Consider the following 23,050-nt stretch of genomic DNA (forward strand, 5'->3'; position numbering starts at 1 on the left):
AGCACTGTTTTTTAAAATTCTAGTGACCTTTAATTTTATTTTTTTATTTCAAAGAGAATGTCTTTAAAAAATCAATTAAAATAATAAATGTGCTACAATAGACTACTCTGGCTCCCAGAAAATTGTAATCTTCATGAGGGTTCAGGTGGTGTAATTAACCTTTGCCATCCCCAGCGGTACCTGACACAGTATTTCAGCAGAGTTGGCACCTATTATTGGAGAGCGAATTGTTTGTTAGCTCCAGAGTATTTCATTCCCCAAGCTAGAGAAATTGCTCTCCTCCAATAGCTATGTAGAGAAATGATGTCATGGCAGGGCCTATAATTTTTGTCATATGAGATATTTCATTTCAAAGCTAGTTGAGCAAATGATAATATAGGCAGAGCACATCCACAAATTGGATAAACAGATGGGTTTTTATTGCTGGAAATAATTTGTTCTTGGAAGAAACATCTAACACCAGTGACTGCCATATTTTGACAGAAGAATGACATTTGGGATTGGAGTCATAACTGACCTGACACATTTTGGATGGATAGCATTGCTGAAACAAATGAGTGGCAATTATTTATTAATATAGTAAATTTAGTACATTATTTACCTGAAAGCTCATTTACTTGCTTATATTTTTTATTTCTAAATATGTTATCTTTTTATGTGCAATAAGTACATGAATTCTCACTGGTGCTAAAACCAATGAGCTTAGCTTATACGTTAGACAGTTGTGTTATAATTTCAAATAACTACGATCAGGAGTATTTCATTACTGCAAGCCCGTGTACTGAAGAAAAATCTGATATGACATTTTATTACCCACTTAATAGTGGTCCAGAATCCTCAAAATTCCAGAAAAATGATGTAGTTTTATTTGCATTTGTTTATATTGTGAACAATTTAAGGTTAGGAACCACTTCTCATATATTTTATATACTTTATTTCTATCTCTCAAAGCCTGCTGCTGATGTCATAAACAAATTCTCAAGACCTGCTTGCTAGTTGATAAATTGATGAATGGATGAATAGATGGATGGATGAATGGATGGCACAATCACTCACCCCATCACTAGTCATTGTCAAACTTGTTCCATTTTTTCTTTAGTGCCTAAACTTCTTTGAATACTAAAATTTTAGTAACGAATGGATTATTCTTTTGTTTACTTTTCTACTCACTCAATAGCTAAGTTATGAAAGTCTGTCATGTGTTTAACACTGCAAATGGGCTCAACCTGCTAACACCGCAAAAGGCCAATTGCTGCTTTAAGATTATAATCTAGTAAACATATGGCATGTGCCACAGAAGTGTTAGAGGGTGTTACTAAAGTACTTATGATGGATGCCTAACTTGAATGGGAAAAGTTGTAGAGGAGAAGGAGAAGAGATAGAGACAGATAGCGGGGGGGGGGGGGGAGAGAGAGAGAGAGAGAGAGAGAGATGGAGAGAGAAGAAATTCACTAGTGAATTCACTCAATAAAGATTATTTAGAGCATTAACTATGTTTCAGACATTATTGATAAATCTCAGAGTAGCAATAGTGAACAAGGAAGGCACAGTTGCCAACCTGGCAATCTTCATAGTTTAAAGAGCAAACATAGAGTCTAGTGAAGAAAAGGATTGGTACAAGTAAGTCAAGCAATAAGTAATAAGTTTCAGAGGGGATTAGACACGCAAATGTCTGAAATAAATGGACACCTGAGCTGATATTATTGTTTATGTAGAAATCAATCTTTACAATGTCCTCAAAAAACTTAATCAACTTGAAATTAATCTAGAGGAAAGTCACAATGCCTTATTAAGCATCTACAATACAATTGAAATTTTTCCAACACTATCTTTTTAGCCCTTTTTGAAGTGACTCTAAACTTTATTTTGAAGATGAGGAAGCTAAGGTGAAGAGATAATAAAAATAGCCATGTAAGTTTATAGTTAAGTAGGGATTCACAGTGATATTACTGAGTTCTGATATTTATTGACCACTTGCACTTATAATAAGCCGCTTAAGCCAAAAAGAAAAGAGAAAGTGCTGAAAGTTTTGTCCTGACCAGGATCTTACATTTCAGCATTTGAGTAAGAAAAGACATTGCAGTACAATAAAGAAGTGAGAGTAAAAATTCAAGAGAAAATATAGTTAAGTACATTTATAGATTCAAGAAAGTGTTTGTTGCTTCTTTTAATATAAATGTTCACCCTGATTTTCAGAGTGAAATGTTCTCAGTTTTCCATTAAACATCCCTTTTATCAGCATATCTCATTACCCAACTCTGTGCTTACTATAATTTACAGGTGCCCAGGGCTCCAGGAAGGGATTGGCCTCTGTCAATACCGTATAAATAAGATATAAGGCTGCTAGGATTTTCAGATCAGAGGAATACAATTATTTTAGGTTTTATATAGAAAGAGTGACAGATTATAGATTTATTTATTAAAACTAAAATAGTTTGAATAACATAAATGTTACAACATATTGCCTGTAATAAGAAAATCAGTGCCCAGAGTAAAATTGAAAAGAAAAGAAAAAAAAAGAAGCACATTTGAACATTATAAAGAAATATCTCTGCCGGTTTACACTGGGAGAAAGTCAATAAAAGTTCAAACCATAATGTGATACTAAATCTCAATTACTCTTTGTGAGGAACCATTAAAACAATTATGTAGTTTTATTTATTTAGGAGAGTATATTGATGGTTTCTTTCTTCTTGGTTCTGGTACTTACCTAGTAGGGTAGATATAAAATAGAAGGCTTTGTAGGATATCAATTACTTCCAGGGTTTTGTTTAAGGTACGTTTTTCCTTTATCAAGTGATAAGTTTGTGAAGCATGTAAAAGGAACTAATAGTTTAGCCCTTTGAGCAATGAAATGCCCAAGCTATGCACAAATCACAGAAGATCAAAACTGGTATGAATCAAATTAGTATAAAAGGATAGGCAAAATTTTTTAAAAGTATGTATTGGGGCAGTTTTTTTGTGAAAAGTGATTCAATTTAAGCATTAAAAACTGGATACAAATGAATTCTAATAACCAGATTGTACATGTAAATGAACGTGAGATTTGGATTACTTCTAAGAGTGTGACTCAAAATATTAATGCCTTGCAATGAGTATGAGATTCTAAAACTGAAGAAGGGAAGAAAAGAGCAGTCATATAGAGCTAGGGAAAAGGTAAATCAGTGCTTTACATTGTTACAAACTTTTTGCTTTATTGTACATGAATATCTTTGTGTGACTATGTATATGAAGAACAGAGGAGAAGGGAAAGCTAGAGAGTGTTACCCTAGAGAGCTACCTGCATGCTACATCAATATAATGTATATTGCATGTGCAAAAATTACCCATATGTTAATGTGTAGAAAGTAAATAAGAGTGCAGAAAAATAGAAATGTGGTCTCCAACCACTGGAAATGTAAAAATATATAGAAAAAAATGTAACAGTTTCAATATATATCCATGTCATTGTAATTATTTAAAAACTAACTTAATCTATCACAAAGAAGTTAACCCCTTTTTAAAAAGCCAGAGAAACAAAAGAAATATATTTTTGGTGTCTTATAACACTCAGATTTTCTTCATTTGATATCAATTGAAAAGGAAAAATTAAAGTCTAGAGGAAAGTTATACATACTTTACTGAGAATCTGCAACATGCCTGACACTTTCTCAACACTATCTTTTTAACATTTTTGAAACAACTGTAGATTTTGCAGATGAGAAAACTAAGATGAAGGGATTAAAAAATTTACCAAAATCATAATGGAAGTGTATGATTAAGTTGGGATTCAAAACATCGTAGAATTCTAATCTTTTTTGACTATTTGCATTTGTAATGAATCCCTTAAGCTGAAAGAACAAGAAGAGGTGTTGAAAGTTTCGTATTGGTGAATGTATTGGTCCTCTACAACAGGGGTCCCTAACCAGGCCACACAGCAGGAGGTGAGTGGCAGGTGAGCGAGTGAAGCTTTGTTTGTATTTACAGCTGCTCCCTATCACTTGCATTGCTGCCTGAGTTTCACCACCTGTCAGATCAGTGGCAGCATCAGATTCTCATAGGAATGCAAACCCTATTGTGAGCTGCATATGTGAGGGATCTAGGTTGCGGACTCCTCATGAGAACTTGTCACTGCCTCCCGTCATTCCCACATGGGACCATCTAGTTGCAGGAAAACAAACTCAGGGCTCCCACTGATTCTACATCATAGTGAGTTGTATAAGTATTTCACTGTATATTACAACGTAATTATAATAGAAGTAAAGCGCACAATAAATGTAATGCCCTTTAGTCATTCTGAAATCATTCCCTTATCATGCTGGTCTGTGGAAAAATTGTCTTCCACAAAACCGGTTCCTGGTGCCAAAAAGGCTGGGGATTGCTGTTCTACAATACAAGTAGTATTGTATTTTAGTTTATAGGTTTTTTAAAAATTGGTCGTTTTAATTATCAATGTGTTGTTTCTAACAGAAAATGGAATGTAATTGAATAATGATAAATACAGTTCAAAGTCCAATAGAGAAAAAAAAAAAAACAATAGTTTTCTTCTTTCCCTCTAACTTTTAGAATAGCTTATGATGTTAGTAATATATTTTTATTATATAAAAATTTGAACATTTACATAAGCAAAAAAAGTGCAATATTTACAATCTTGTCCTAGAAATAACTGTTGCCAACATTTTGGTAAAGTTTCTCCTGGATATTTTTTTCCCTTATGTATCACAAGTTAAATATTCTCATAGCATCATGTAGCATATCTTTTTTATTCCCACTAAACCATTTATCAAGAGCATAATTTTTTGTTATAAAACTTTATCCCAATATCACTTATAACAGTGTGGTATTATTCTGTTAAAGAATTAATAAGTTTTTGTTATAATAAGTTACAGAAAATGTAAATGCTTAGAAGAGATCAAGCAGGTAACCTCAGTGTCTAAATTAGACAATAGAGGTCTGTGAAACACCAGAAAACCCAAGCCCAGCCTAATGAATTTTAAATTAATTCTTTACTTTAATGTAAAATAAAAACATAAATAAATATCAAAATGCTAGCCAAACCAAACTCACCTCTAATAAATGCTGTCTGAGGATTGTTACTTTGTCACCCCTAAACCAAAATGGCCAATTATGGATATTTAGGTTGGTAAAAGAAAGTTTATCAAAATTAACTACAATATAGAATGCCTAGATACACCCACTTTACCCTAAAGGACAAAAACAGATGAATACCCCCTAAGAACTAAGACTATTCTCAATGTGGAGAAAATGTACATACTTTTAATTTGAACAATTAATACTGAAATATATCTTTAAAAATATTAAATTTTGTACCAAATACAAAATCTAGGGCAGGGGAGACATACATGCAAACAAAAGATAAGAATAGTTGTGTCAGGGAGGAAGAGAATTGGGAGGCTAGGAGACTTTTTATCATATAACCTTATCTTTGATAGTGAGTTAACCAGTTTGTGTAGGTATAGCTGTCTTTTCCTTTTCACTCTTTTAATATGTATTAGAATTTTGAAACTGATTATTCATATTCCTCATTAGTTTTTAAAACTCCTTAACCATAGGATTAGTTTTCTAGGAATGCCATGACAAACTACCACAAAGTGGGTAATTAAAACAACAGAAATGTATTATCTCATAGTTCTGGAGGCCAGAAGTCCAAAATCAAGGTGTCAGCAGGGTCGGTTCCTCCTGCAGTCTCGGAGGGAAGAGTCATTCAGTGTCTCTCTCCTCGGATGTGGTGGAACACAGCAATTCTTAACACTCCTTGGCTTATCAATATATCACTATAATCTCTGCCTCTATCTTCATGTAACCTTCCTCTCTGTGTCTTCTCATTTTATGTCTCTTATAAACACAGCCATGATTGCTTTTATGGCCCATCCTAATCCAGTATGATTTCATTTTCAGATCCTTATTTTAATGGTATCTGTGAATTAAATCTTTATTCCAGATGATGTAACATTTTGAGATTCTTGATGAAATTATCTTTGGGGTAGGGGATGGGCCACTACTTAACCCACCACAAACATTATTAACTTTTCAAATATCTCTTCCTTATTCTATTGTTTTCTTTAAGAATTTCAAAGTGAGCATTAGATCTTTGCATGCTGTCTTTGAAGTCTCACAGCCAATCTTATAATCTTTCTCTCTGCAAGTCTATCTGTGTTATATTCTGTATAACTTCTTCACATATGTATCAGTTAGATTTTACTATTTGTCAACCTACTCTGAACTTGGAATAATAATTTATCCAGCTTATGGTTCTATACATCAGCACTTAGGTCTGTGTTCAAGTGGCTGGTCCTTCTCTTATGAGCTGGGCTTGGATGATGTTAGCTAGATGTGTTCAAGTGTCTGCAACCAATTGGAGGATCTTTAGGCTAGGCGCTTTGTTATAGCTATGGATGAAATAAGTTTTAGTCTCTCATCCTCTAGCATATTAGCTTGGGCTTATTTGCCTCATGGAAGTAGAGGTCCAAGAGTGTGAGCAGAAATGCTGTAATGCTTTTTTAAAGCCTAGATTTGAACTAGCACAGTGTTGATTCAACCATATTCTGTTGGCTAAATCAAGTCACAAAGCCAAAACTTTACTATTGTAAACAAAAGTTGACAGACTTCATTACCACCAGAACTGCCTTACAAGAGGACTTGAAAGGAATACTAAATATAGAAAGGAAAGACTGCTACCAGATAATACAAAAACACACTTACACACAGAGACCAGTGTTACTGTAAAGCAACCACACAAACAAGCCAACATAATAACCAGCTAACAGCAAAATGACAGGATCAAATCCACACATATCGATACTAACTTTGAATGTAAATGGGTTCATTGCCCCACTTAAAAGGCACAGAGTGGCAAGCTGGATAAAAAAGCAAGAACCAATGGTATGCTATCTTCAAGAGACCCATCATTCACACAATCACACTCATAGGCTCACAATAAAAGGATGAAGAAAAATCTACCAAACAAATGGAAAACAGAAAAAAGCAGGGGTTTCAATCCTAATTTCACACAAAATGGATTTCAAGAGAACAATGATAAAAAACAAACAAACAAACAAAAACAACAACAACAAAAAAAAACGAAGAGCATTGCATAATGGCAAAGGGTTTAATTCAACAAGAACTAACTATCCTAAATATACATGTACCCAAAACAGGAGCACCCAGATTCATAAAGCAAGTTCTTAGAGACCTACAAAGAAACATTGACTCCCACAGAATATTAGTGGGACACTTCAACACTTTGCTGACAGTAGTAGACAGATTATTGAGGCAGAAAATTAAAAGATATTCAGTATCTAAACTAAGCATTGGACCAAATGGATTTGATAGACTCTTACAGAAGTCTCCACCTAAAAACAACAGAATGTAAATTATTCTTATTGCCACATGGTGCACACCCTAAAATCAACCACATAATTGGGCATAAAATCATCTTCAACAAATGTAAAAGAACTGAAACCATACCAAATACACTCTTGGACCAAGGCACAATAAAAATAGAAGTCAACACAATGAAAATTGCTCAAAACCATACATTTACATGGAAATTAAATAACATACTCTGAATTACTTTTGGATAAATAATGAAATTAAAGCAGAAATCAATAAATTATCTGAAACTAATAAGAACAAAGATACAACATACCAGAAACTCTGGAACACAGCTAAGGCAGCATTAGGAGGAAAATGCATAGCACTAAATGCCGACACCAAAAAGTTAGAAAGATCTCGAATTAACAACTTAACTTCACAACTGATAGAATTAGAGAAGCAAGAACAAATCAACCCCAAAGCTAGCAGAAGATGAGAAATAACAGAAGTCAGAGTTGAACTGAAGGAAAGTGAGACTCAAAAAAAGCATTCAAAAGATCAGCAAATCCAGGTGTTGGTTTTTTGAAAAAAATTAATGAAATAGGCCACCAGCTAGACTAATTAAGAAGGAAATAGATAAGATCCAAATGAACGCAATTAGAAATGACAAAGGGAATGTTATTACTGACCCCACAGAAATAAAAACAAATATCAGAAACTACTATGAACACTTCTACACACACAAACTAGAAAACCTAGAAGAGATGCATAAATTCCTGGACACATACACCCTCCCAAGACTGAGCCAGGAAGAAATTGATTCCCTGACAGAGCAATAGTGAGCTCTGAAATTAAATCAGTAATAAATAGCCTACCAATAAAAGCCCAGGACCTCATGGATTCACAGTCAAATTCTAACAGATGTACACAAAAGAGCTGGTACCATTCCATGAAAAGTATTTCAAAAAATTGAGGAGGAGTGATTTCTCCTCAGTTCATTCTATGAGGTCAGCATCATCTGAATACCAAAACCTGGCGGAGATACAACAACAACAACAACTACTACTACTTCCGGCCAATATCCTTGAGGAACATCAATGCAAAAATCCTCAACAAAATACTTGCAAACCGTATTTAGCAGAACATAAAAAGTGAATTCACCATGATCAAATAGGTTTCATACCCTGTGATGCAAGGTTGGTTCAACATATGAAAATCAATGACTTATCACATAAATAACTAAAGACAAAAACCACATGGTTATCTCAATGGATGCAGAAAAGGCTTTTGATAAACTTCAATATTGCTTTGTAATACCTAGCTCGGTAAGCTAGGTATTAAAGGAACATATCTCAAAATAATAAGAGCCACTTATGACAATAATAATAAAAAGGCTTTTGATAAAATTCAATATCCCACCAGGCACTGTGGCTGACACAGTGAGGCCAAGGCAGGCAGATCACGAGGTCAGGAGATTGAGACCATTCTGGCTAACACAGTGAAACCCCAACTCTAATAAAAATATATATATAAAAAAAAATTAGCTGAGCATGGTGTCGGATGCCTGTGGTCCCAGCTACTCAGGAGGCTGAGGCAGGAGAATGGTGTGAACCCGGGAGGTGGAGCTTGCAGTGAGCTGAGATTGCGCCACTATCTCAGTGAGCTGAGATAGCTCAATAAGCTAGGTATTGGATTCTAGGTATTGTTGAATAGGTATATTATTCAACATAGTATTGGAAGTGCTAGCCATTACAATCAGGCAAGAGAAAGAAATAAAGGACATTCAAATAGGATGGGAGGAAGTCAAATTATCTCTGTTTGTAGATGACATGATTCTATACCTAGAAAACCCCACAGTCTCTGCCAAAACGCTCTTTTAGCTAATAACTTCACTAAAGTTTTAGGATACAAAATCAATGTACAAAAATTACTAGCATTCCTATACACCAAAAACAAGCAAACTGAAAGCCAAATCAGAAAGGCAATCCCATTCATGATTCACACACACACACACACACAGCCCTAGTAATACAGCTAATTAGGGAGGTGAAAGAGCTCTACAATGAGAACTACAAAACACAGCTCAAAGAAATAAAAGAAGACACAAACAAATGGAAAAAATTTCCATCCTTATGGATAGGAAGAATCAATATCATTAGAGTGGCTATACTTCCCAAAACAATTACAGATTCTATTCCTATGAAACTACCAACAGCATTCTTCACAGAACTAGAAAAAGTTATTTTAAAATTTATATGGATCCAAAAACAAGCCTGAATAGCAAAGCAGTCCTAAGCAAAAAGAACAAAGCTGGAGGTATCACAATAACTGACTTTAAACTATACTACATGGATACAGTGACCAAAACAGCATGGTGCTATTACAAAACAGACACATAGACCAATGGAACAGAATAGACAGCCCAGAAATAAGACTACACATCTACAACTGTCTGATATTTGACAAAGCTGACAAAAACAAACAATGGGTAAAAGATTCAATCAATGGTGTTGGAAAAATTGGCTACCCATATGCAGAACAGTGAAGCTGGACCCCTTCATTATGCCATATACAAAAATCAACACAATATGAATTAAAGACTTAAATTTAAAACCCAAATCTATAAAAACCCTGGAAAACAACCTAGGCAATACCATCCTGGACATACGAATAGGCAAAGATTTCATGACAAAGACACCAAAAACAATTGCAACAAAAGCAAACATTGACAAATGGGATCTAATTAAACTAAAGAACTTTTGCACAGCAAAAGAAACTATCAACAGAGTACGCAAACAACCTACAGAATTGGAGAAAATATTTGCAAACCATGCATCTGACAAAGGTCCAATGTCCAGCATCTATCAGGAACTTAAACAAATTTACAAGATAAAAACAACTCCTAAAAAAGTGGGCAAAGGACATGAACAGACACTTCTCAAAAGAAGAAATACATGTGGCCAACAATCATAGGAAGGAAAGCTCAATATCACTAATCATTAGAGAAATGCTAATCAAACGCACAATGAGATACCTATCTCACACCAGTCAGAATGGCTATAATTTAAAAAGTCCAAAAACTACAGATGCTGGCAAGGTTGCAGAGAAAAGGGAACCCTTATATATACACTGTTGCTGGGAGTGTAAATTATTTCAACCATTATGGAAGACAGTATGGTGATTCCTCAAAGTGCTAAAAGCAGAACTACCATTCGACCCAACAAACCCATTACTGGGTATATACCCAGAGGAACATAAAGCATTCTACCAGAAAGAAACATGCATGTGAATGTTCACTGTAGCACTGTTCACAGTATGGAATTGACCAAAATGCCCACTAATGGAAGGACATGGAATCAACCTAAATGACCATCAATGCCAGACTGGATAAAGAAAATGTGGTACATACAAAACACGTGTATTATACAGCCATGAAAGAACAAGATTGTGTCTTTTATGGGAACATGGATGGAGCCGGAGGCTATCATCCTTAGCAAACTAATGGAGGAACAGAAAACCAAATATCACATGTTCTCATATAAAGTGGAAACCAAGTGATAAGAGCTTATGAACACAAAGAACAAAGCAATAGACACTAGGGTCTACTTGGGGTGGGGGCGGGGGGTAGAAGGAAGGAGAGGAGCAAAAAAGATAATTAATGAGTACTGATACGTGGGTGATATAATAATATGTACAACAAAACGCCATGGCATGTGTTTATCTATGTAACAAACCTCCACATGTACCCTCAAACCTAAAATTAAAAGTTAAAAAAAGAAAACGCAATAGTTTTCCAAAAGCTTGTGTCATTTTACACTCTCACTAGCAAACACTCTATGAGACATTCTGAAAGATAGGTATTGATATTTCCATAATGACTGATTTAGCTAAACATCTTTTCACATACTTATATCTGTATCTTTAGTAAGGTGCACCAATACATTGCGGACCTTTTGTGGGTTGTTTGCTTCCCTATTGGGTTTGAAAACATTTTTACATACTCTTGATATAAGTACTTCATCAAAAATATTATTTACAAATGCTTATTTTTTCCATCCTATGTCTTTCTATTTAATTATCTTAGCAGAAACTTTTGAAGATTAAAAAGTATTACTTTTGATAAAATCTAATTTACATGTTTTTTTCTTTTATGGGTCATGGTTTTGGTGTCATATCTAAAAAATTTTGGGTTCTGTAAATAAAGAGCTTAAAAGTCACCATTCCATCCTAATAGTAAGCAAAAAGCTGAACAAACTGAAAAATAAAAAAATAAAAATCTTAGATCCATAAGAGAAGTCAGATCACAGGGCAAACCACTGTCCCTAAAATTGGAGAAACTGACAGGGGGATATAGGGAATCACAACATATCAGAGCAAAAACTTCCATGGGAACCAGTGTCAAGGTAATAAAACCTAAACTGTATTTGACATTGCTGGAGGCTAAGTGTGGACAAGTATGAGAGTTAAAAACTCCAGAGAGACCTAGTCATAGTGGGGACCCCACACTTTCATGAGTTTCCCCTCCAGGAGTTTACCCAGGTTCTCACAGTAAATATTGGAAAAAAATCCCTACAGACAGAAATGAAGAATATGTTATTGGAGACTGGAGAAAAGGCAATCCTTGTTATAACTGACAAAAACCTTGGCTGAATTGTGTTTTGTGGAAGGCAAAAGTTATGAGCAATGAATTGGGTATTTGGCTGAAGAAATTTCTAAGCAAAGTGCTTAAAGTGTGTCCTGGGCCCTTTTCAATTCTTACAATAAAATGTAAGAAAAGATAAATGATTAAAGACCAAACTTTTAATCAAAAAGGAAGCAGGACTTAAACATTTGGAAAATTCTCAGCCTACTCATGTTGCAAGGAATGATAAAATATGTTTAGGAGAGAATAAAGGTAGAGACAAAGGATTTTCATAAGATTTGTCTGGATTTGCTATCTCAAGAGAAGCCAGGGACTACTCATCCAGACAATAGAGGAATAATCCTGAGGGCATTTTGTAAATTACTGGAGTTACCACCTCCCATCATAGGCCCAGAGTACAAGGAACTGGAGGTCCAAGCGATTTCAAGGCTGTGCTCCATGAATTTTAGCACAGTGCTCCTTGGCTGCCCTAGGTGTGGCTCCAGTGGGTTCAGGTGCAGTGTGAACTGAGTTGGCTACCTCTCCAGAGGGCACAAATACTCAACGTTGGCAGTGTCCACTGTGTGCCATCTCATCTTCTCCAGAGCACAGAGTGCATGAACTGTTGGGATGTGGCTATCTCCATCTCGGTTTTGTAGGACAAGGTTGCCTGGATTCTGGTGCCCAACCCCCATCCTGTATTTCCGGAAAGCAGGACATTGAGTAAAAGATTATTTTTGATCCTCAATATTTAATTCCGTTTGCCCTGTTTGGTTTCAGACTTCTTGGGACTTGTTACCTCTGTCATCTTTCCTAATGATCCCTTTTGGAATCAGAATGTATATCCTAAGCCTGTACCAACACAGTACTTTGGAAGAACATAACCTGTTTATTTTATAAGCTCACAACTAGAGAGTGTCACCTGGATCTAGATAATATTTTCACGTAACTTTGGACTTCTGACTTGAGTTGATGTGGGAACATGTTAAGATTTCTGAGGCTATTGGGATGGAATAAATGTATTTTACAAGCAAGAAGGACATAAATTTTGTGGAGATGGGGTGGAATGGTATGATCTGAATGTTTGTGTCCCTCCAGATTTTATATGTTGAACATCTAATCATCAGTGTGATGGTATTCAAAGGTGGGGTTTCTGAACAGTGATTAGATTATGAGAGTAGTGCTTTCATTAATGGAACCAGAACCCTTATAAAAGAAACACCAGAAAGCTGTCTTTCCCCTTTCGATATACATAGTGTATTGAACACAGGGAGAAGCTATCTATGAAAAGCTATCTATGTCCCTCGTTAGACACCAAAACTTGGCAACTTTATCTTAGACTTTCCATTCTCCACACCTATTGAAAATAAGTTCCTTTTGTTTATAGGCTACCCAGGTTATATAATTTTGTTATAGCAGCCTGAACTTACTAAAACTCTTCCAAAACAGAAAGCACAAGGTCCAGATAAGAATTCACTGGTGAATTCTACCATACATTCAAGGAAGAAATTGTATCAATTTAAAAAAAGGATCTCTTTAAGAAGATAGAAGCAAAGAGAATACCTCTTAACTCATTCTATAAGTCCAGCATCATGCTAATATTAAAACCAGACAAATGCATTGCAATAATTAAAAAGATTTTAATTACTTTCACAAGCATAGTTGCAAAATTCCTTAACAAAATAGTAGCAAACAGAGTCCAACATTGTCTGAAAACAATTGTACACCAAAACCAAGAGAGAATTTTCTCAGGAATGCACAGCTAATTCAACTTTTAAATATCAATTAATATAATTCATCACATAATCAGGCTGAAGAAGAGAAGCCACATGATTATAATCAATAGATACAGAAAAAGCATTTCACAAAATCCAATACCCATTTATGATTTAAAAGAAACTCCCTGCAAAATAGAATACCAGGAAACTTCACCAACTTGATCTAAAATATTTATTTAAAAAACTATAGCTAACATCATTCTAAAGTGTGAGAAAATAGCTGTTTTTCTTATTGAGACTGAGAACAAGGCAAAGATTCCAGTATGGTCAAGATGCCATTTCTTTCCGGTTGGATCTTCAGATTCAATGCAGTCTCAATCAAACTGCCAGACAGTTATTATTTTTTTTAGCTATTAGCAAATTAATTCTAGAGTTCATATAAAAAGGCACAAGATCCAGAATAGCCAAAACAATATTGAAGAAGAACAAAAAATTTGAAGAACTGACACTACTCAAGTTTAAGATTTACTATAAAACTATAATAAAAGAAACAGTGTGATATTGGCAGAAAAAAATCTACAAATAGAACGGAAAGCTCAGAAATAGACCCACATAAATATAATCAACTGATCTTTTAAAAAGGAGCAAGGAAAATACAATGGATAAAAAATTGTCTCTTTAATAAGTGGTATAAGAATAACTGGACATTCACTTGAAAAAAATGAATTTAGACACAGAACTTAGGCTCTTCACAAAAGTTAACTGAAAATGGATCATAAACCTAAACGTAAAATGCAACACTATAAAACTCCTACAAAACAACAGAAGAGAAGCTCTTGATGACCTTGGGTTTGGCAATGAGATTTCAGTTATGAAATTAAAGGCACAAACCCTGAAGAAAGTGAAACTGTCTCTCTTTGCACACTCTATACCTAGAAAACCCCATAGACTCTATCAAATAAAGACTGCTAGAACTGCAAAACAACTTCAGTAAAGTTTCGCGAAACAAAGTCAATGTACAAAAATCAGTAGCATTTCTATATATCAGAAACATCCAAGCTGATAGCCAAATCAAGAATGCAATCCCATTTACAATAGCCAAAAAAAGAATAAAATACCTTTAAATACGGCTCACCAAGGCAGTAAAACCTCTACAATAAGAATTACAGAACACAGCTGAAAGAAATAAGAGATGACAAAAACAAATGGAAGAACATTCATGCTCAGGGATAAAAGAATCAATATTGTTAAAATGGTCATACTGTCCAAAGCAATTTACGGATTCAATGCTATTCCAATCAAATTAGCAATATTTTTTTCACGGAATTGGGAAAATTCATATAGAACCAAAAAAGAACCAGAATAACCAAAACAATCCTGAGCAAAAAGAACAAAGCCAGAGGCATCACACTACCTGACTTCAAAATATACTACTGGGATACAGCAACCAAAACAGTATAAATCTGGTACAAAAACAGACACAGAGATCAATGAAACAGGATAGAGAACCCAGAAATAAATGTGTACATCTACAACCATCTGATCTTTGACAAAGTCAACAATAACAAACAATAGGGAAAGGACTCCTTTTTCAAAACCCGGTGCTGGGATAACTGGCTAGCCATATACAGAAGAATGAAACTGGACCCCTTCCATTCACCAAATAAAAAAAATAACTCAATATGGATTAAAGACTTAAATAAAAGACCAACAACAGATGGTGGCAAGGTTACAGAGGAAAAGGAACGCGTAAACTGCTGGTGGAAATTTAAATTAGCATAGCCACTGTGGAAAGCAGTTTAAAGGTTTCTCGAAGAACTTAAAAAATTACCATTTTATCCTGCAATATTACTGCTGCATATATACCCAAAGAAAAATAAGTTGTTCTACCAAAAAGACACATGCACTAATATGTTCATTGCAGCATTATTCACAATAGCAAAAACAGATTCAACTAAAGTATCCATCAATGATGGACTGAATAAAGAAAATGTGAAATATACATACACACACACACACACACACAGAGCAGCCATAAAAAATGCAAAATTATTTTCTTTGCAGAAATATGAATGCAGCTGGAAGCTATTATCCTAAGCAAACTAATGCAGGTATGGAAAACCAAATACCACGTTCTCACTCACAAGTGGGAGCTAAACATTGAGTACACATGGACACAAAGATGGAAGCAATATACACTGGGGAGTGCTTGAGAAGCGAGAATGGGAGGGGGCTGTGGGTTGGAAGGCTACCTATAGGATACTATGCTCACTAGCTGTGTAATGAGATCGCTTGTACACCAACCCCCAGCGACATAAAATTTACCCTTGTAACAAACCCGCGTGTGTTCCTCTGGATCCTAAAAGTAGAAGAAAAAAATTAAGAAAAAAAGAAATAATTGATAAGCTGGACTTAACTAATAGTTAGTTTTATCTCCCATGCATGAAACACTCTCAAGTGAATGAACAGACAAGCCCCATACTGGGGGAAAGTATTTGAAAAAGACATAGTTGATCAAGGACTATTGTCCAAAATATACAAAGAGCACTTAAACTTCAACAATAAGAAAATAACAACAACAAAAAAAACCTTAAAAATAGGCCAAAGACTTAACAGTCCTTACCAAACAAGATATGTAGATGGAAAATAAGCATATGAAAACATGTTCCACATCAAATATCATAAGCAAAATGCAAAGTAAAACAATGAGATACCACTACATACGTATTAGAATGGCCAAATTCAAAACACTGACAACACCAAATGCTGAAGAGGATGTGAAGTGACAGGAACTCTAATTCATTATTGGTAGACATGGAAAATGGTACAGTCACTTTGAAAGGCAGTTTGATGTTTTGTTTCCTTTTTAAATATAACTAAGAATACTTTTATAATATGATTCAGCAGTCATGCTTCCAAAGGAGTTGGAATTTACCCAAAGGAATAAAAATCTTATGTGCACAGGTGTTTACATCATCATTAATCATAACTGCCAAAACTTGGAAGGAATCACAATGTCCCTGTTTCGTTCAATGGATAAATAATCTGTGATACATCCGGAAAATGGAACATTATTCTACAATAAAGGAAATGGGTTATCAGACCATGAAAAGATACGGCAATTACTTAAATGCCTTCTACCAGGTGAAATAAGGTGACCTAAAAAGGCTACATACTGTAGTATTCCAACTATATGACATTGTTGAAAAGGCAAATGTATAGGAGACAGTAAAATAATCAGTGGTTGCCAAGACATACAGAGGAGGGAGGGATGAATAGGCAGAGTACAGAGGATTATTAGGACTGTGAAACTACCACAATAATACCATAATTATGGATTTGTATCTTTTTACGTTTGTCCAAACTCATGGAACATACAACAGCAAGAGTGAACCTTCATATAAACTATGGACTTTGTGTGATAATGATGTGTCAATGTAGGTTTATCAATTGTAACTAATGTATCACTTTGGTGGGGGATGGTCATAATGGGAGAGGCTATGAATGTGTACGGGCAGGAAGTATATAAGAAATCTCTGTTCTTTCCTCTCAGTTTTGCTGTGAACCTAAAACTACTCTACACAACAATAAAAAACTTTTTAAAAAAGACATAGAACATCTCATCACATTAAACATATTTTTGTATTCCTTTTCAATACATGCCACCGCTGCTACCCTCATCTTTGCTTGCCTAGAGATAATCTCTATTCTGATTTCTATAAATTTTAATTAGCTTATGTTGTTGTTGAACTTTATATAAATGAAATAATGTACTGCAAAAAGATGCTTGCCTAATCCATAGTTACAAAAATGTTCTCATATACTTTTCAGAAGTTTTACTTTAGTTTTAAAATTTAGATCTTTGTTTTGAGTTAATTTTTGTATTGTGCAAGTTATGAAATTTATGAAACATTTGTTTTATTATTGCTGTATGTGAATATCTAATTGTTTTAATATTTGTTTAAAAGTTTATCCTTTCTTTACTGAATTTATTTAGCATTTTTCTTGAAAGCTAAACAATTGACTATGTATGAGTCTGTTTCTTGTCATATAATTTTATTCTATTGACCTATTTTTGTATCTCTTAATGTAGCACTATATTTATTACTACAGTTTCATAATAGCAGGTCTTGAAATAAGATAGGATAAGTTCTCTAATTTGTTTCTTCTTTTTCCAGTATATTTTGACTATTGACATCTTAACAATATTACAGTTTTTGATCCAGGAACCTGGCATAACTCACCAATAATTTTAGTATTCCTTAATTTTTCTTAGTAATATTTTTGTATGTTAGTGATTGCTTTAGTGTTTATAGTATACATATTTAATTCAACACAATCTATTTTCAGTTGATATTATACTATGTCACATATAGTATAAGAACCTAACAACTAAATATTTCTATTTTTCCTCTCTCAGCCTTTTTGTTATTGTCATACAATTTATTTCACATGTTATAAATACCACAATATATTGTAAAAAAATTTTACACTGTTATCTTTCAAAATCACTAAAATAATAATAATAATAATAAACTTAAACTTTTTTGTATTTATCCGCATACCTACCGTTTCCAGTGCTCTTTAATCCTTTTGTGGATCCAGATTTCCATCCAGTGTCATTTTCCTTCTCTCTGAAGGACATTCTTAACATTTGCTTGTTTTAGACACCTGATGATGATGAATTATTCAAGATTTTACATATATTTTGAAAGTCTATTTCATCTTGGTTTTCAAGGATAATTTTATTAGGTATAGAATTTTGGATCCACAGGTTTCTTTTATTTTTTAATGTTTTGTTTCTTTTGTCTGCCCTTTTTATACATTAAAGCTATTGTTCTACTGTTTTCTGGATAGTCTTTTCTTCCAAAAGAAATCTGCTGTCATTATTTTCATTGTCTTCTGTATTTTCTGTGTCATTTTGTCTAGTCGCTTTTAAGGCTGGCTTGCTTTTTTTTTCTTTCTGTCTCTCTCTTTTCTTTTCTTTTTTTTTTTTTTTGCGTTTTTTCTCTTCTTTCTTTCCTCTCTCTTTTTTCATCTATTATATCTCTATTTATCTTTTTTCATCTATCTTTACTAATTTGAGTGATTATTTTTTGCCTATGGCTTTCTAAACTATGTAAGTACTTTTTTTTTTTTTTTTTTTTTTTTGAAACGCGAGATCTCGGCTCACGGCAAACTCCGCCTCCCGGGTTCACGCCATTCTCCTGCCTCAGCCTCCTGAGTAGCTGGGACTACAGGGGCCCGCCACCATGCCCAGTTGATTTTTTAGATTTTTGGTAGAGACGGGGTTCACCGTGTTAGCCAGGATGGTCTCGATCTCCTGACCTCGTGATCCGCCCGCCTCGGCCTCCCAAAGTGCTGGGATTACAGGCGTGAGCCACCGCGCCCGGCCTAAACTGTGTAAGTATTCTTAATTAAAATCTTAATTTTTTTTAATTCAAGCCAATGATTGCATATATTTTCCCCCAAAGTCTTAACCAAAGCAGGGAAAAAAAAAAAAAAAAAAAGGTATTTAACTTTGCTGTCTTATTTGTTTTACTGACACGTGTGTGTGTGTGTGTGTGTGTGTGTGTGTGTGTGTATGTATTTCTAGCCTATGTTTGTACTGGAGATGTAGTAGCTTAAAGATGTTGGATGTATGTGAGGATTCTGTTGCTCCACCACGANAGATGTAGTAGCTTAAAGATGTTGGATGTATGTGAGGATTCTGTTGCTCCACCACGACCTTTTTCTCCTTTCTCCAGGTGATGATTAATACTCACAGTTTTGGATTTCTGGTTTCACCATGTATCTATAGAACAGATGTGGCTTCAGTTCTTGCTTATCACTTTAGTGTCAGCTTTCTTTTTGTTTTGGTCCTCTTTGGATTTTCCTTTAGCCTCTTGTGAGCTCTCCTATGCATTTAAAGATATAGTTGTCAAAATTTATTCAGCATTCCTAGGTGTTTAATACCGCATAGTTTTTCAGAGCATCAAGGCTGTCATACTGCCAGAACAATTCTAAGTAACAGTTTTAAAGATATCATTTACAATTATTCACTTCAATATAATGTTATTGTTTTTACCATGAGTCCAAACAACAAAAGTTGTCTAGAACTTATCCTGGTTATAAACTCTTCTTCACAAAGCATTAGTGAAATTGATGTATCTTAATTTAGGTGATACCAAATAATTATTTTTATTGATATTCTTTTCCATCAATTGAATTAAGCATTTCTTCTGACATTAGTATCCTATCTTGTATCAATGAATGTTTGGTTGTTTTTCTAACATTCAAAGAGTTATCATATTTTCTGTGAATATTCTCAATGTTCTCATTATGTGATAGTCAGGATAAGCTAAACATTTGCTACATTAAGAACATGCATATGTACCCACATGTAGCCATTCCCTAGGTCTGGTCTTATAAATGCTGGTGATAAACCAGACAAAAGAAAAAAAAAGTTATCATATATTTTAAATGTTTCTTGTGATGACATGCAATTTCTTAGATAAAAATAAAATAAATAAGGAATGTCTGTCTCGGCAACATGTTAAAATGAATGTTTAAAAGACATTTGATACTAATTAAGAAACTAGGAAATTAATTGCTCAGAATAATATTGGTTATCCTAGACAATACATTTTCAACAGAAGTCGAATTTGGTAATATTAATTTTGAAGCATTCACTGGACATGACACGGTTTAACATTGTAATCACTTACATTAACACCCCTTGTACTAATTTATATTTCATTAGCAATCTTGTCTTTATATTTTGATTTTCCAAGTAATTTCTTGCAAAGTAAATAATTTGGCCAGTAAAACTATAAATATTGTCTACCTAGCAACTGTATTTCTTTTTGTAAGTTATTAAATTTGCATTCAATTTTGCATCAGTTTTATGAGCTTGGTTAGTATGAGACAATGTGAAAAAGACTGAAAAAATAAGAATTAATCCTGAAATACTGTGAAAGAACATACTCTGGATGCTATATTATACATCACCAACTTGTCAGCCACTCCCTAGATGACCCCTGTGCCTTCGTTGTATAAGCAGTTATTCATTTCCACTATTATTTGTTGAATCATGCAGCCATCCATCCCTTCCTCCATCCATGCATTCTGACACTGAACTAACATTTATTAAACACAACAATGAAAAAAATGTTTGGTCACAAAAGAGAGTGTAATCAGGTATTTTTGGTTTATCTGTAATATAAAATTAAAAACTAAATATTTGTTACTCTTTTAATATCATCACTTCTTTCACTTTCTCTGAAATTATGGCTGTGAGAGAGTAAGATTTGATCTTGGGCATATTTCTTAAATGGGAAAATAGAGTAAAAGTAGAAATTAAATGGATAAAAGTAAACAAAATCAAAAAGTTACATCACAATAGCAATCATTTCTTATAGTCTTTTTTTAATTTCAAAAACACATGTTGAACATCAACCATGTCCAAGGCATACTTTTAATTTCTCTACTTTCAAAACTTACGTATCAGTGTTTTTGAAATTGGCACTTTCTTTTTTTCTACAGCATGTTCTAGGTCATTATTTATTACACATTGAATTTTTATGTTAAATTTTAAATGACTTGCAATAACCACTATTACAAATCTAAAGATTTCTCATTTTAAATTTATTTTTATTATATAAATTTAAGGTTTACAAGATGTATTGATATACATATATTTTTAAATGATTACTATAGTCAAGCAAATTAACATATCCGTCACCTTTCATTACCTTCTATTCTGTGATGAGAGCACCTGAAATCTACAGTTGTAGGAAATTTCAACATATAATGCAATATTATTAGCTATATTCCTCATGCTGCACATCAGATCTCTAGATGTATTAATCCTACATGGCTGCAAGTTTGTACTCTTTGACTGACTTCCTGTTTCTGCTTTTTCCCTTTTCCTGATAGACACTATTCAATTCTGTTTCTATGTATGCAACTTGTAAAGATTCCATATATAAGTTAAATCATGCAATATTTTCTTTTGGGGCCTGGCTCATTTCGTTTAGTATATTATAGCACATTTACCAACAAATGGCACCTCTATGTTTAGCAATTGAGTATTAATATTTAAAACACATATATGTTATGTAGACATACATAGCTTACAATTTTTTCAACTGTCTCATTAAAATATTTGATTATCTTTGTAAATACTGGCCATGTGTTAAGAATTTTTGATATTTATTTGCACTTTAAAACTACAGAAGAAATATTTGATGTCTTCCTATTATAGTGCAGAAATATCCCTACCAGTGTTACAATTTTTACTCTAATGATTGACACTGTACAATCAAACAGTAATTGACTGTTTTAAAATGTTTTACTAAACTGATCAGTACAAGTCCTAAGGATATTCTCAAACTAGCTTATTAAGGTAAATGGAACTAAATTAGCACATATAACAAAGGATCATTCAAAATCACAAAGATCAAGGATTTTAATTTTATCCATACATACTGAGCATTTCCTACCTATAAGGCATAGTGCTAGGTAATGCAAGGAAGAACATAATATAAGCTTTGTTTTATGTTGAATTGAATATGATAGCTCATAAATGTAAATGACGGAAAAGAGGTATGTGGCAAAAGGATAGTACAGACGAGGAAGGGATTAACTGTTTGGCACAACATAATCTTTAGGGAAGCAGTCTTGCTTTAATGGGGCTTTTGATTACAGACAGAAATTAACTGGATTAATGGGGGTGTTGAAAAAGAGTATTAGCAATAGAGTGAAATAGAATTGCATATTCAAAATACTGCACATAGTTTGTTATTCTGTAATTTAAAATGAAGATTTATAGCAACAGGTGGGAGATGAGTATAAAATATAGAGATATGATTCTGTAGGGTCATGAGACCCATGATAATACCTTTGTTATATGGACAGTGGCAAGCTACTGAAAGATTGTTAAAACCAGAAAACTATGATAAAAGCTGCTACTCACAAAAGCGATTGCTTCTCGCTTTAGGAAATATGTAATTTATATTTTCCTAATTAAAAAAAATTGAATCATTCCAAAGTCATACAAATTTTATTTTTGGATGAGGCCTAAGGAGTATTCAAGACCAATCTCCACTTTGTGCAGATAAAGAAATTAAGATTCTTAGAAACATAATGATAATTTGAAGGCCTTACCACCAGCCAGGTGCAGAGCTGGACTGGAACACAAGTCTCTTAATTAATTTTTCAGAGTTATCTGAAGATTCCAAATCACTGTAACTTTAGGAGATTGTTGCAAAATGTCATCACTTGGCACTGCGTGGTCCCAATTATCATTCTCCTATAATAGCTTTTACCTTTAGCTTTCGAATGCTGATTTTTAGCGTTCTTTGTCTTTCAGACGAATGTTTGGCATATGCTTGGTTAATAGGAGTAGTATTTGGTT

The 23,050-nt window shown here is 33.9% G+C and overlaps 1 non-coding gene across 1 annotated transcript; it reads left to right on the forward strand.

The window, feature by feature from the left end:
* The first annotated feature begins 19,948 nt into the window (after positions 1-19,948).
* Positions 19,949-20,079, forward strand: LOC112636797. The gene has a single exon (XR_003122271.1). It is a non-coding gene; the product is annotated as a small nucleolar RNA SNORA72 (small nucleolar RNA).
* Positions 20,080-23,050: the final 2,971 nt, after the last annotated feature.

This window comes from Theropithecus gelada, chromosome 12 (assembly GCF_003255815.1).
Source record: "Theropithecus gelada isolate Dixy chromosome 12, Tgel_1.0, whole genome shotgun sequence".
NCBI classification, from domain to species: domain Eukaryota; kingdom Metazoa; phylum Chordata; class Mammalia; order Primates; family Cercopithecidae; genus Theropithecus; species Theropithecus gelada.